General features: G+C 53.6%; 2 pseudogenes; both read right to left on the bottom strand.

Annotated features, from left to right (window-relative positions):
• Nucleotides 1-5269: 5269 nt before the first annotated feature.
• On the bottom strand, nt 5270-5389 carry LOC113888983 (annotated as a pseudogene).
• A 3416-nt stretch (nt 5390-8805) lies between these two features.
• On the bottom strand, nt 8806-8925 carry LOC113888982 (annotated as a pseudogene).
• Between the last annotated feature and the right edge of the window lie 2116 nt (nt 8926-11041).

Raw genomic sequence — 11041 nt, 5'->3', positions numbered from 1 at the left:
ATATAACAAAAAGAACATGTATTGGGCTATTAGGAAAGCTCGAATTATTTCAAAAGACTGAAATAATGCAGAGTATACTTAGGGACTGCAATGGGCTGACAGTTTATGGGCCCTCAAACTTCACCCCGCATGTGGTGATGATCCTAGGAGGCAGGCACTCTGGGAGGGGTCAGGCCAGGAAGGAATGGGCTCCCGTGCTGCGAGGACAGGGAGAAGCAGCAGGCAGTCTAGGAACCAGGAAACATGACTCACCAGACGTGGCACCTGCTGATGATCTTGGGACTCCCCAGCCTCCAGGACTACAAGAAACAACTTTCTGTTGTTTATCAGCTAGTCTACGGGATTTACAACAGTAGCCGAAAAAGACAGGGCTCTTTGATAGTGAAAAAGACAGGGCTCTTTGATAGTGAAGGACAGGGAAGCCTGGCGTGCTGCAGTTCATGGGTCACAAGGAGTCCGACACGACTTAACGAATGACCACCACCACCACCACCACCACCACGAGTTGATCTGAGTTAAGACTAAAACGGAACTCATGGCTTAGGCTATTTAGTCTGTTTCACACAGGCCAAAATGACTCGTATATTTTAAAGTATTTATCCAAGAGTGCCCCTTGATAGCATTTTACAGCCTGTACATAATAGGATGAATACTTTAAAAAAAATTTACTAGTCTATACTTCTAAAATATAATATTTCAAAATATTTTCCTATAAGAGACTTTGAATATTTTTTCAGTAACTCTCCCTCTTTCCCTCCATGACAGGCACTGAACAATGTTGAGGAAAAATCAGTTTGGTGCTAGGAAGTAACTGGCAGGATACGCGTGCGCGCGGGGCCTGGGTGCTGAGATGAGGGGTTCGGAGGTATCCGCGCCCTCCCACCCGCGGCCACTCCAGACCCGGCCGCGCTCGCTGAGCGGGGCCTCCCCCCGATCCCATGCGCTGCTCAGGCCCGCGCGGCCCCGGAGGTGTCGGTCTTCGGCGCCCGCCGCCTCCCAACCCCCGCGGCCCAGGGGCCTCTGAACCTCCTGCGGGCCTAGGCGCAGCGAAACTTGAGCGCCCAAATTGCGCGGCACCTGTCCGGTGCCCAAACCCACCAGAAACCAGGAAGGCGCGGTCGAGCGGAGCGCCTCAGCCCCTCCCCTTCGCACTACCGAGGCCCCCCCTTTGCCCCCACGCCAAGCCCTCGACCTTCCTGAGAGAGCAGACGAGCCACAGGCAGGCACACAGACAGACACACAGACACTCGCACGCACCCACGCCAAGGGAGACAGCTGGCCTGCGCAAGCTCCTCAGCCAGAACCAGAGCGCCTGGGAGAGGCCGGGGCCAGACGAACGCGCCGGCGGCTGGCTGTCAGGAGATACAGAGGCAGAAATACATGAAGATTCCGAGACAGACTCCAAGACGGCAAGAGGAGATACACACACACACACACACGCACACACACACACACACACACACACTTGAGTGTGGTCTTTGGAATTACTTCTGTTCGTAGTTGCTGGGTTGAGCCCAACTTTGATACGACCCATGGACTGCGGCCCATCAGGCTCCTCTGTCCGTGGCATTTCCCAGGCGAGGATACTGGAGTGGGTTGCCATTTCCTTCTACGGGAGGCATCTTCCGGACCCAGGGATCGAACCCCAATCTCCTGGGTGGGGATACCTTGCCATCTGAACCAGGACATTGCTAATTCCCTAGGCAAAATACAAAGAATAGAGCTCGTGTTCTACTAAATGGAAAGATGATTTCAGAAACAGAAGCTGTCCTTTTTGGTATCTGTGAATCTTTATGTAGTTTTCGTTGATTTTTACTATTAAGGCTAAGTGAACAAGGCAAGAGAGAAACCCTAGAATTGAAAAGCAATGGACGTTTTTGAAAGAAACATGTGCAGGTGAAGCTCTCTTCCTTTTTGAGAGATGGTTAAATTCAAAATCTTGATACAACACATATGACTTTTGTGCACTTTCTTTCAAATCTCCATGACGAAGCCCTAAGGTGTCCAGGAAGAAAGGAGTAGAGGGGCAGACAAAAAGAGCAACCTTTCCCCTTGTTGCCATCGCAACCAGCTGCTTAGTTCCTTCATCTCAAGGACTATCATCTGGGCTTCTCTGCTTTGTCTGATTCTTGTTTCGGGGACCGTTTCTCGTCACAAGGCTGTCAACAGTGGGGGTGGGGGTGTGTGTGTGGGGGGGTGGGGAGCCCTTCTTTCCATTCCACATGAGACCCAGTGGACAATCCAGGCCCTGCCCACTGCATTGAGTGTGCAGCAACAATATCAACGGTAATGCCGGTGAACAATGCGTATTCCTGGAATCCACTCCGTTGACTACTGACTGTGTGTGGTGGTGGTCTGGAACCTAGACCTGGAAGCTTTCTGGATGATTGCAAATGACACCAAAGTCTGAGGACGATGGAAGATTGCCGGGGTCCTGCCCCGGCTGATCCAGGGTATTCGAAGCGGGGACGGTGTCGGCGACCTATTTATTTATTTAAATATTTTATCAAAGATATAAAGAGTAATAGGATGAGGATAGCTCAGTAGGAAAATTCAGTGGAGAAAAGAGGCTGAGTGGCTTGGTTTACGCGGGAGACCAATAAAACTTCAAGACAAGAAGTTTGCACCACTTACGTAGGCCGCAGGCGTCCTTCCGTTCTCCCGAAGGAGAGGAGACACTGAGGCCTCCCCGGTCGGATCTTAGAAGCCCAGGCATAATTAGTAAGCATGGTGGGTTCCGCGCTCCAGATGGAGACTCAACCAGAGTGAGAGAGAGAGCGACATGGGGAGACCAGTATTTTGAGAAACTGATCCCAATTCTTTATTTTCCATGGTCTACTTTTATACACTGAGATGTTATGCAAAAGTCACATGGGGACAGCAGTCCTGACTTTCATTAAAGTCAGGTGCTTCACACAAATGTATACAGAGGTCTTAGGGGTGTTACATCATCTTCTGGCCAGGGGGCCCTGCTGACAATTTACGACCCTCTCCTTGTGACAGCGGTCAGTCAATCAGGACACTTATTTCTCCAGGGCTGATTATTCTCAAAACAGACGCCACCCAAATAAAGTTACATTCCTACAGGGTGAGGGTGTAGTGGGTTTTAGTTAAGGAAAGAATTTACTTAGCCTAAGGTCTAACGTGATTAATATCAAAGGTTAATTCTATATATTCATTAATGTGTGTAAGGGCAGGGGATATGGAGACTTAGCAACAAACATTGGCTCAACAAATGAAAAACCCTTCACCAACACAATTTCTAATTAGCCCATTATACTTATACTAATAGTTTTCTAACTTTTCTAAGGAACCTGTTTTTAGAAGGTTTAAAGCATCTTGTGCCTCTCACGGTTGGGAGGCTGTGAGCGATCACATGTGGCCGGACAAGCCTGTCAGGCAGGCCAGAGAACCTTCAGAGGAGTTTGTAGGTTAAAACACTCTTATCACGCCCAGGAATTATTATAAACTGGAGCTCTAAGTTAACTCCTTCTCCAAAAGAGGTGGTGGGGGACAGCCCCCCGTAAAGTCAGAGGTGTAGGTGAGCACAAAGTAGTAAAGTAGGCAGGCTCTGGTTATGGGGGTAGATGCTCGAGGATTTCCAGGGGGACTCCTGAGGCTCGATCCCGCCTTTGCGTATGTCGAGCCTCCTTCCTCATGACCTTTGCCATGGGCGGAGTACCTCACTCTGGCCCCCAACAGAAGATCTTCACATTTCTGCAAGAGCCACACACCTCCAGAAGGAACCACAAGACTTGCCTGAAATGGTCAAGGTATAAGTCTTGGACTCAACGTTGGAAGGTCTCCACCTTTGCTATGGAAGTCAAACGATCTTTCTTTGAAATGAAAATGGAGCATACTGAACGTTCACATGCTTCTAGAGCATTTGAAAAGCCCTAACTTGTAGAAATCTGCTGTACGAGTTCCTTGAAAGCAAGAACCTCTATGCATGGATATGTCTTCATGCCTTAGATTGTGCCTCGAATATAGTGTACACATCAACCCAGGAAAGGAAAGAATTGACTCGCCAAATATACACAGAGATCAAAAGTGCCGAGCCAAGTGACCCCTTGAGGCTTCCAAGAGCTTTTCTGTCTTTCACACACTAAGTAAATACTGAGCACCTACGATGAGCTAGGAGGCATGTAATAAGTTTCAGGGAATAGAAGGCGGAGAGAAGAAGACACAGAGTTCCTGCTTTCACTGAGACGACTCTAATGATACATGACAGGCAGATCCTTTGAGAACCTATAGAGGGGCCTCTTCCCTCACCACAAAACCTGGGTGTCAGGGAAGGCTTTCCAGAGGCACCATTTCGTTGAGGTCCATAGGTTGAACCTAGGTAAACCAGGGTTGAGATGCAGGAAGAATTTCAGGCAGGGAAAATAGCATCTTGGAAGGCTATGTGACCAGGGAAACTTAGGACATTCAAGAAACGAAAAATGCCCTATGGGATGGAAGCCAAAGAGTGCAGAGGGCATTCCAGGCAAAAGACATCAGAGAAGAACGTGAGGAGCAAGCCTGAAGGGAAGTGGTCGTATCTTCAATATGCTGGGAAAATACGAGAGCCGTTGGAGCAGGGAGGTGACAGCATTGCATCTGCATTTCCAAAAGGTCATCTTGCTCCACATCACTAATGATTGGAGAGGCTCAACTCCAAACTCCAAGGAGGGACCACTTCACATGAGTCCGATTGGGCCTCACTGCGATGTCTGTCAATAACCAATGCTGGAGAAGATGTGGAGCAAAGGGAACTCTCCTCCACGGTGAGTAGGAATGGGCGTGGGTAGAGCCGGTATGGAAAAGATTATGGAGGTTCCCGAAGGAACTAAAAGTGGAAGTAGCGTATGGTTCAGCAGTCCGACTCCCAGGCATAGATACACCCACGGTATAAGTGAACAAGATAGATGCCCCGTTTGGGCACATCTATCTGTGCGTGCGTGCGCACTTGCGCATGCGTGATGGCCTGCGAGGCAGGGGGTGGGGCGGGGGCTGGGGCTCTGGCTGGAGTCCGTGCAAGCCCCGGGATTGCCTGAGGCAAGCCAAAGGAGCCCCAGATGGAGACGGGACTGCCGGTCGTCGGGTGTCCTGGAAGCCGAATGCGAATGCGGAGGGGCTCGCGGGCCGCGCGGAGGCAACCCAGGTCTGCAGCGGGAGTCGGGGCCCCGGCCAGCCGCTCCCCGCGGCCCGGGAGGGGCTGGGGCTGCGGGGGGGATGCAAGAATCGGGACGCGCGGCGGGGGCTAAAGGACCTCTTCTGGTAGGCAAAAAGCCTCGAGCACCCGGGATTCCCAGGTGGTCTCCCATCCAAGATCCTAACCAGGCCCGACCCTGCTTAGCTTCCGAGATCAGACGAGATCGGGCGCCTTCAGGCTGATAGGGCCGGAGCCGGAGGCGGTTGGCTCGGGGCGCCCTAAGAGCCTTGCGCTTCGCCTCCCTTTCGCTCTGCCCTGCAGGTCGGGCCAACGGGCCGCACCTCTCGTCGCGGGGCGTGCTGTACTTGAGCCGCACGACCCGCGACCGGACTCCAGCCTGCTGACGCCGGCCCGCCCCCCCGAACACCGCCAACACCAGAGCAGCAAGCGCCTGGCCGGGCCCGGGGGCCCGAGGGGCTTCCAGGACCCCCCATTGACCGGGAGGGCGTGCGTGCGTGCGTGCGCGCGGGGCCTGGGGGCTGGGCTGAGGGGTGTGGAGGTCTCGGCGCCCTCCCACCCCCGGCCACTCCAGACCTGGCCGCGCTCGCTGAGCGGGGCCTCCCCCCGATCCCATGCGCTGCTCAGGCCCGCGCGGCCCCGGAGGTGTCGGTCTTCGGCGCCCGCCGCCTCCCAACCCCCGCGGCCCAGGGGCCTCTGAACCTCCTGCGGGCCTAGGCGCAGCGAAACTTGAGCGCCCAACTTGCCCGGCACCTGTCCGGTGCCCAAACCCACCAGAAGCCAGGAAGGCGCGGTCGAGCGGAGCGCCTCAGCCCCTCCCCTTCGCACTACCGAGGCCCCCCCTTTGCCCCCACGCCAAGCCCTCGACCTTCCTGAGAGAGCAGACGAGCCACAGGCAGGCACACAGACAGACACACAGACACTCGCACGCACCCACGCCAAGGGAGACAGCTGGCCTGCGCAAGCTCCTCAGCCAGAGCCAGAGCGCCTGGGAGAGGCCGGGGCCAGACGAACGGGCCGGCGGCTGGCTGTCAGGAGATACAGAGGCAGAAATACATGAAGATTCCGAGACAGACTCCAAGACGGCAAGAGGAGATACAGACACACACACACACACACACACACACACACACACACTTGAGTGTGGTCTTTGGAATTACTTCTGTTCGTAGTTGCTGGGTTGAGCCCAACTTTGATACGACCCATGGACTGCGGCCCATCAGGCTCCTCTGTCCGTGGCATTTCCCAGGCGAGGATACTGGAGTGGGTTGCCATTTCCTTCTACGGGAGGCATCTTCCGGACCCAGGGATCGAACCCCAATCTCCTGGGTGGGGATACCTTGCCATCTGAACCAGGACATTGCTAATTCCCTAGGCAAAATACAAAGAATAGAGCTCGTGTTCTACTAAATGGAAAGATGATTTCAGAAACAGAAGCTGTCCTTTTTGGTATCTGTGAATCTTTATGTAGTTTTCGTTGATTTTTACTATTAAGGCTAAGTGAACAAGGCAAGAGAGAAACCCTAGAATTGAAAAGCAATGGACGTTTTTGAAAGAAACATGTGCAGGTGAAGCTCTCTTCCTTTTTGAGAGATGGTTAAATTCAAAATCTTGATACAACACATATGACTTTTGTGCACTTTCTTTCAAATCTCCATGACGAAGCCCTAAGGTGTCCAGGAAGAAAGGAGTAGAGGGGCAGACAAAAAGAGCAACCTTTCCCCTTGGTGCCATCTCAACCAGCTGCTTAGTTCCTTCATCTCAAGGACTATCATCTGGGCTTCTCTGCTTTGTCTGATTCTTGTTTCGGGGACCGTTTCTCGTCACAAGGCTGTCAACAGTGGGGGTGGGGGGTCTGTGGGGGGTGGGGAGCCCTTCTTTCCATTCCACATGAGACCCAGTGGACAATCCAGGCCCTGCCCACTGCATTGAGTGTGCAGCAACAATATCAACGGTAATGCCGGTGAACAATGCGTATTCCTGGAATCCACTCCGTTGGCTACTGACTGTGTGTGGTGGTGGTCTGGAACCTGGACCTGGAAGCTTTCTGGATGATTGCAAATGACACCAAAGTCTGAGGACGATGGAAGATCTTCACATTTCTGCAAGAGCCACACACCTCCAGAAGGAATCACAAGACTTGCCTGAAATGGTCAAGGTATAAGTCTTGGACTCAACGTTGGAAGGTCTCCACCTTTGCTATGGAAGTCAAACGATCTTTCTTTGAAATGAAAATGGAGCATACTGAACGTTCACATGCTTCTAGAGCATTTGAAAAGCCCTAACTTGTAGAAATCTGCTGTACGAGTTCCTTGAAAGCAAGAACCTCTATGCATGGATATGTCTTCATGCCTTAGATTGTGCCTCGAATATAGTGTACACATCAACCCAGGAAAGGAAAGAATTGACTCGCCAAATATACACAGAGATCAAAAGTGCCGAGCCAAGTGACCCCTTGAGGCTTCCAAGAGCTTTTCTGTCTTTCACACACTAAGTAAATACTGAGCACCTACGATGAGCTAGGAGGCATGTAATAAGTTTCAGGGAATAGAAGGCGGAGAGAAGAAGACACAGAGTTCCTGCTTTCACTGAGACGACTCTAATGATACATGACAGGCAGATCCTTTGAGAACCTATAGAGGGGCCTCTTCCCTCACCACAAAACCTGGGTGTCAGGGAAGGCTTTCCAGAGGCACCATTTCGTTGAGGTCCATAGGTTGAACCTAGGTAAACCAGGGTTGAGATGCAGGAAGAATTTCAGGCAGGGAAAATAGCATCTTGGAAGGCTATGTGACCAGGGAAACTTAGGACATTCAAGAAACGAAAAATGCCCTATGGGATGGAAGCCAAAGAGTGCAGAGGGCATTCCAGGCAAAAGACATCAGAGAAGAACGTGAGGAGCAAGCCTGAAGGAAGTGGTCGTATCTTCAATATGCTGGGAAAATACGAGAGCCGTTGGAGCAGGGAGGTGACAGCATTGCATCTGCATTTCCAAAAGGTCATCTTGCTCCACATCACTAATGATTGGAGAGGCTCAACTCCAAACTCCAAGGAGGGACCACTTCACATGAGTCCGATTGGGCCTCACTGCAATGTCTGTCAATAACCAGTGCTGGAGAAGATGTGGAGCAAAGGGAACTCTCCTCCACGGTGAGTAGGAATGGGCGTGGGTAGAGCCGGTATGGAAAAGATTATGGAGGTTCCCGAAGGAACTAAAAGTGGAAGTAGCGTATGGTTCAGCAGTCCGACTCCCAGGCATAGATACACCCACGGTATAAGTGAACAAGATAGATGCCCCGTTTGGGCACATCTATCTGTGCGTGCGTGCGCACATGCGCATGCGCGATGGCCTGCGAGGCAGGGGGTGGGGCGGGGGCTGGGGCTCTGGCTGGAGTCCGTGCAAGCCCCGGGATTGCCTGAGGCAAGCCAAAGGAGCCCCAGATGGAGACGGGACTGCCGGTCGTCGGGTGTCCTGGAAGCCGAATGCGAATGCGGAGGGGCTCGCGGGCCGCGCGGAGGCAACCCAGGTCTGCAGCGGGAGTCGGGGCCCCGGCCAGCCGCTCCCCGCGGCCCGGGAGGGGCTGGGGCTGCGGGGGGGATGCAAGAATCGGGACGCGCGGCGGGGGCTAAAGGACCTCTTCTGGTAGGCAAAAAGCCTCGAGCACCCGGGATTCCCAGGTGGTCTCCCATCCAAGATCCTAACCAGGCCCGACCCTGCTTAGCTTCCGAGATCAGACGAGATCGGGCGCCTTCAGGCTGATAGGGCCGGAGCCGGAGGCGGTTGGCTCGGGGCGCCCTAAGAGCCTTGCGCTTCGCCTCCCTTTCGCTCTGCCCTGCAGGTCGGGCCAACGGGCCGCACCTCTCGTCGCGGGGCGTGCTGTACTTGAGCCGCACGACCCGCGACCGGACTCCAGCCTGCTGACGCCGGCCCGCCCCCCCGAACACCGCCAACACCAGAGCAGCAAGCGCCTGGCCGGGCCCGGGGGCCCGAGGGGCTTCCAGGACCCCCCATTGACCGGGAGGGCGTGCGTGCGTGCGTGCGCGCGGGGCCTGGGGGCTGGGCTGAGGGGTGTGGAGGTCTCGGCGCCCTCCCACCCGCGGCCACTCCAGACCCGGCCGCGCTCGCTGAGCGGGGCCTCCCCCCGATCCCATGCGCTGCTCAGGCCCGCGCGGCCCCGGAGGTGTCGGTCTTCGGCGCCCGCCGCCTCCCAACCCCCGCGGCCCAGGGGCCTCTGAACCTCCTGCGGGCCTAGGCGCAGCGAAACTTGAGCGCCCAACTTGCGCGGCACCTGTCCGGTGCCCAAACCCAGCAGAAGCCAGGAAGGCGCGGTCGAGCGGAGCGCCTCAGCCCCTCCCCTTCGCACTACCGAGGCCCCCCCTTTGCCCCCACGCCAAGCCCTCGACCTTCCTGAGAGAGCAGACGAGCCACAGGCAGGCACACAGACAGACACACAGACACTCGCACGCACCCACGCCAAGGGAGACAGCTGGCCTGCGCAAGCTCCTCAGCCAGAACCAGAGCGCCTGGGAGAGGCCGGGGCCAGACGAACGCGCCGGCGGCTGGCTGTCAGGAGATACAGAGGCAGAAATACATGAAGATTCCGAGACAGACTCCAAGACGGCAAGAGGAGATACAGACACACACACACACACACACACACACACACACACACTTGAGTGTGGTCTTTGGAATTACTTCTGTTCGTAGTTGCTGGATTGAGCCCAACTTTGATACGACCCATGGACTGCGGCCCATCAGGCTCCTCTGTCCGTGGCATTTCCCAGGCGAGGATACTGGAGTGGGTTGCCATTTCCTTCTACGGGAGGCATCTTCCGGACCCAGGGATCGAACCCCAATCTCCTGGGTGGGGATACCTTGCCATCTGAACCAGGACATTGCTAATTCCCTAGGCAAAATACAAAGAATAGAGCTCGTGTTCTACTAAATGGAAAGATGATTTCAGAAACAGAAGCTGTCCTTTTTGGTATCTGTGAATCTTTATGTAGTTTTCGTTGATTTTTACTATTAAGGCTAAGTGAACAAGGCAAGAGAGAAACCCTAGAATTGAAAAGCAATGGACGTTTTTGAAAGAAACATGTGCAGGTGAAGCTCTCTTCCTTTTTGAGAGATGGTTAAATTCAAAATCTTGATACAACACATATGACTTTTGTGCACTTTCTTTCAAATCTCCATGACGAAGCCCTAAGGTGTCCAGGAAGAAAGGAGTAGAGGGGCAGACAAAAAGAGCAACCTTTCCCCTTGGTGCCATCTCAACCAGCTGCTTAGTTCCTTCATCTCAAGGACTATCATCTGGGCTTCTCTGCTTTGTCTGATTCTTGTTTCGGGGACCGTTTCTCGTCACAAGGCTGTCAACAGTGGGGGTGGGGGGTCTGTGGGGGGTGGGGAGCCCTTCTTTCCATTCCACATGAGACCCAGTGGACAATCCAGGCCCTGCCCACTGCATTGAGTGTGCAGCAACAATATCAACGGTAATGCCGGTGAACAATGCGTATTCCTGGAATCCACTCCGTTGGCTACTGACTGTGTGTGGTGGTGGTCTGGAACCTGGACCTGGAAGCTTTCTGGATGATTGCAAATGACACCAAAGTCTGAGGACGATGGAAGATCTTCACATTTCTGCAAGAGCCACACACCTCCAGAAGGAACCACAAGACTTGCCTGAAATGGTCAAGGTATAAGTCTTGGACTCAACGTTGGAAGGTCTCCACCTTTGCTATGGAAGTCAAACGATCTTTCTTTGAAATGAAAATGGAGCATACTGAACGTTCACATGCTTCTAGAGCATTTGAAAAGCCCTAACTTGTAGAAATCTGCTGTACGAGTTCCTTGAAAGCAAGAACCTCTATGCATGGATATGTCTTCATGCC

Source organism: Bos indicus x Bos taurus, unplaced genomic scaffold, assembly GCF_003369695.1.
Source record: "Bos indicus x Bos taurus breed Angus x Brahman F1 hybrid unplaced genomic scaffold, Bos_hybrid_MaternalHap_v2.0 tig00003390_arrow_arrow_obj, whole genome shotgun sequence".
Classification (NCBI taxonomy): domain Eukaryota; kingdom Metazoa; phylum Chordata; class Mammalia; order Artiodactyla; family Bovidae; genus Bos; species Bos indicus x Bos taurus.
This window is presented reverse-complemented; position numbering and strand designations above follow the sequence as displayed.